Here is a 5,146-nt window from a genome sequence, read left to right as displayed (position 1 = left end):
CCTCACCAGATGTGTTCCCTGGACTCTGGGCTTCCCAGCCTCTGAAACTGTAAGCAATAAATTTCATTTTCTTTACAAATCACCCCGTTTCAGGCATTTATGTTATAAGCTACAGAAATGGACTAATACAGTATCTATATATTTCCATGGCATCCAGCCAAGCACTGGACACGTATGTTAATTTTTTCAAGTGAACTTTTATATATTCAAGCTTATTTCAAAAATTATACAAAATAACTTAACATCCTACCAAACAATTATTTTTAGGACCAAAGCAGACATATTGCATGAAGCCTCAAACTCAATTATATTCGGATTCTGATGAAAAGTATTCAATATAGGCAGAAAGATAATGATCCTCTCATTTTTACTGAGAACAGGGGTATCTTTCTTTCAAAACTTGAAGCAAAGTGGAAAATATCTTTTCCAAACGAAATTCTACTTAACACTATTTACATGTGAAACTCTGTAAAGATAAATATTAAATGCTCATTATTTATAAATAATCATAAATTTCTAAGTATGAAAAGAGGGTTTAGCCATGTTTAAAACAGTTTTAATCACTTGAGTTTTCACACGAGCACTGCTTTGTTTCTCCATAGCACCTTAATTGTCATAGAATTATTGGTCTTTTCTGGTTTCCTTTTTATTATTATTCATTTATTTTTGGTGGCTGGCCAGTGCAAGGATCCAAACCTTTGGCCTTGGTATTATGACACCGCTCTCCAACCAACTGAGCCAACCAGCCAGCCCCTTCGTAGGTCTTTTCTGAATAATAAAAGCACAATAAGAAAAATCCATAAGGCAAATTTACTAGTCAACCTCCATGACAACAGAAGATCTTTCATCCACAGTGGCAGCTATAGGCAGACAGTTAAAACAATTTAATATTAAACGTTCGTTTGCCTATAAAAAGAACTAGCAGAACAGAATAAATAAAAAAACCCAAAAATGTTCTTATGAGTTCTCCATCTTCTGAATTATTTCAATTTTCCTCTTTATAGTTATACAGCACTTTTTCCATAATGAATAATTGTAATTTGTACACTTTAAAAAAGTAATAAATAAAATAAATAAGAATAACAATAAAATATGCATTTAATAAAGTTACAAAGACTTCAAAGATTGTGCTACATGTTTTATAAAACAAATGTATCAAACAATTTTGTCTTTTAAGATCACTGTAATATGGAAAATTTGAAACAATCGAACAGGCTACTACTTCCTTTTCTCCCTTCAACATATGCACCAGTTAAATAAACTTCCTCTCTACTGGTCTGATTTAAACAATTCAAACCACACACTACATCTCAGAAATAAAAATGCAATATAAAATCAAATATAGAATCACTCTCATTTGAACATAAGCTCCATGAGAATAGAGGTCATCTGTCCCATGTATTGCTGTATTCCCAGCACTTAGAATAGTGCCAGGCATATATAAAATGTCCTCCACATTTGTCAAGTTATTATATGAATTAGGAGATATGGGTTCAAATAGGACTCTACCATACTGAAGGATGGAAATAAGCAAAAGTAGACTTTAATGAGGAATTCAGCAGTAAAAAATGAATTCAATTTGAAAATCATTGTAAGTGACTCTAAATTATAATTAACTACACGAATAATCATTCCCATACTTATCTAACAAAACCAAAATATAAAATGTAGTAAGATAATTTAGTTATTGCACTTGGAAACACTACTACACAGCAGCAAATCAGTGATTTCATACTGATGAATAAAAATACAATAATATAAGGATATTCCAGAGTATTCAACACCCTTTCCTCTCTAGATTTGTAGGCATAAACTAAAATTCTAATAACAAACTTCAACCTTTAAAAAGTTTCACAGAAATTCACAATAGTTCTTGTAACAGGGCTAATAAAGAGCTTCTGTCATATCACAAGAATGGGGACAGCTAAAACTTAATGGACACACAAAAAACAGAAGCCACTGTCTATAGTGACCTCCATTTTCAGCTTGATATATATATATATATATATATATTTTTTAACCAGGTAAACTGATTAAAAGAGGGCCTCTTTAGGCACGTAAACTGCCGTCAATCTAAAACACCATGACCAAGGAGATCCCAAGGAACCAACTTAATTAGTGACATGTATTCCAGAGTCAGGTTCTTCTTCCTGAGCCTATGCCTGGTAGATCATATTTTGAAAATACTCTGAATTGAAAGAACTTTTTTGAACCAGAAAATTATTAGGAAATGCTTCCATTTATCACTTTCTAAGTTTTTATATTCACTTACATTCATCAGAGAATCCATAAATGCGATTGATGCTAGCACACACATGGTTTCCTTTCAAGAGAAAGAAGTTCTCTGGATGTTTGGTTTTATAAGGCAATAGCAAACAAATGGTTTCCAATGACTGCTTTCCTCTGTCCACATAATCTCCTAAGAAAAGATAGTTGGCTTCTGGTGGGAAACCTCCATACTCAAATAATCTCAGTAAATTTGTATACTGTCCATGAATATCTCCTAAAAACAGAAGTTAGTTTTAGAGAAATTGGTTAAGTGTTGTTAGCAGCTTCTATGAAATGGTCCCCAATGCTCATACCCTTGTATGATCCTTTCCCCTTGCATGCAGGCTACACCTAGCAACTTGCTTCTAACAAATAGGCTACAGCAAAAGTGAGATGGGCTGTCACTTCCAAGTTTAGGTAACAAAAGAATGTGACTTCCCCATTGCTTGTACTCTTACCTTCTTCCATGCTCACTGATGAAGGCAGCTGTCTTATGGAGAAGCCCATGTAGCAAAGAACTGAGGGAGGCCTCCAGCCAACTTCTAATTTGATACTGAGGCCCTCAGTCCATCACCCTCATAAGGAACTGAATCCTTTCACAGTTGAGCCTTCAGATGACTGTTGCTCCAGATCACACCTGGACTGGAGCCGTGAGAGAGACCCAGAACCAGAGGACCCAGACAGGCTGTGTCCAAGCTCCTGACCCACAAAAACTATGAGATGGTAAATAAATGTTGTTGTAAGCCACAAAGTTGTGGGGTAATAGGTTATACAACAATAGACAATGAATACATTATCTTATTATCTGGCAATTTAATTTAGGTCACTTTGTTATACTAAATAGGAAGAGATATAGCAAGAACTTAGAAATATGTAGTACAAATAACTTCTATTACCTTCAAATTATTTCTACATTGAACCTTTTAAAGAGTACTTTTTTTTTTTTCCTTTTTGTCTTTTTTCATGTCCGGCAACTGATCGCAACCCTCAGTGCCGCGCCCGTACCGGACCGGGACCGGCAAGGGATCGCAACCCTCAGTGCTGCGCCCTCACCTCACTCAGCCAGTGAGCAGGAACCGGTCTGTACGTGGGATCCGAACCCTCGGCGGGAGTGCCGCCACGCTCCCAAGCGGCGCACTGTAGCAGTGCGCCACCGGGCCAGCCCTAAAGAGTACTTTTAAAGAGTATTTCAAATCATTTTAAGTTCACCTATAAGTAAATACATTTGCTTTATTTAAATTCATAGAAGAGACTGATCGCTTCCACAAAATTCCCAATTACTACCTGTTAATCCATTCAACGAACATTTACTTAGTTAGTATCTTATTTGCTGAGCAGTGTACAAAGAAGCACTAAGCACATGATTTAATAAACCACATTTAGAAAGAGAATAAAGAGTATTTAAACAGCACACTAAGCACCTGCAGTTTACATGGTGTGAATGTGGATCACTAAGAAACTTACAGGAGAAAGAAAACTTTTGCATGTAGCAAAGTATCCTTGTTCTAGCAAAGGTTGACTGTAAGTCCACAAAAGCTATGTCATACACACTTAGTAACTACTACAAAGAATACCTGCATTATCAAACCAAAAGCCAGATACATTATTTATATAATTTCCTAATGTTATGTGAATTAGAGAAAAAATGTGACTTTCTAAGCAGCAATATTTCTAGTTACAAAAATGGGATCACTCAACATAAGGTCATAAGTTTTTGCTTTTGGCTAAAAGCCACTGGAAGACTTAAAGAACAAATACAAATTGTAAAGTAATGTGTCTTCAAGATAAGTTTAAATTATCATAACAAAGTTAGAAGACCACAGATATCACCATATTGACTCCTAAAATTCTACACCTTTTTTTTCTAACCGGTGTACTGGAATTCCCATTTCTTCACATCCTTGACAACACTAAATATCAATCTTTGACATTTTTTGTAGTCTGACTAGAGCTGGGGACTTGTTTTGAATAGCATTTCACTTATTACTAGTGAGTCTGTGGACCTTATGAATACTGGTCGTCTAAATTTCTTGTAAGTTTTGCCTCTCCCTATTTTTTGTTATTTTTCTGTTATATAATCTTTTTCATTTATTTCTAAGAACTCATTATATATAAAGAATAGCAATCTATTTATCTGCTGTATATTTACCAAATATTTTGTCTTTTTTATGAAAGTTTACATTTTTATATTTTATTTAATAAAACCTATCAATCTTCTCTTTTAAAAATTTAAAAACATTTTACCTAAATTATCCTCAATGTAAATATGGAAGGGAAAACATGATTCAAAAGAGTTGTTTCCAACTTTATCCATTTACATACCACAAATTTTCGCTGGTGCTTCTGATTCCAAAAGAACAGGCTGGCTGAGGAAGATCTCCCGAGACTTGATACATAAGCACCGAACTTCCGCTTCAGTCGTCTGTACAATCTTTCCTGGACGACATCCTACTACAATGAATAAAATCATCAGTTCTCTAAAATTTACCCATAAAAAAAATCCCTTAGAAAGCATCATGCCCATATTATTAAGACCAGAAAAGTCACACAGGCAACAAACTACCCTGTTGGGTCCTATGGCTAACAGTGAACTTATTCTATGACCTTTGGCTCCTATCTCCATTGTTGCTGGTTCCTGATGAAGCTCCTCGTCTGCTGCCCATGAAATACCGTTCTCTTCTTTGCTCTCCAGTGGCCAACCTGAGGTCCAGCAGGCCATGAGAGTTAAAAGTTTTCAGGAACAGCACCCCGGAATGTCTGGCCTACTTTTTCATCAAAACAAGTTTTGCATCTCATAGGAGGCCAGGATAGCATTATTAAGAACCAGCAGCTATGAAGAAAGGGAGATTAAAAAGGAGCTGTCAGTAGGTGATTTAGT

General features: G+C 35.4%; 1 pseudogene; it reads right to left on the bottom strand.

Annotated features, from left to right (window-relative positions):
- Window positions 1-696: 696 nt before the first annotated feature.
- Window positions 697-4,968, bottom strand: LOC103584039 (annotated as a pseudogene).
- Window positions 4,969-5,146: the final 178 nt, after the last annotated feature.

Source organism: Galeopterus variegatus, unplaced genomic scaffold (assembly GCF_000696425.1).
Source record: "Galeopterus variegatus unplaced genomic scaffold, G_variegatus-3.0.2 Scaffold37689, whole genome shotgun sequence".
Lineage (NCBI taxonomy): Eukaryota > Metazoa > Chordata > Mammalia > Dermoptera > Cynocephalidae > Galeopterus > Galeopterus variegatus.
The sequence above is the reverse complement of the archived record's forward strand: the minus strand, read 5'-3'. Positions and strand labels throughout refer to the sequence as shown.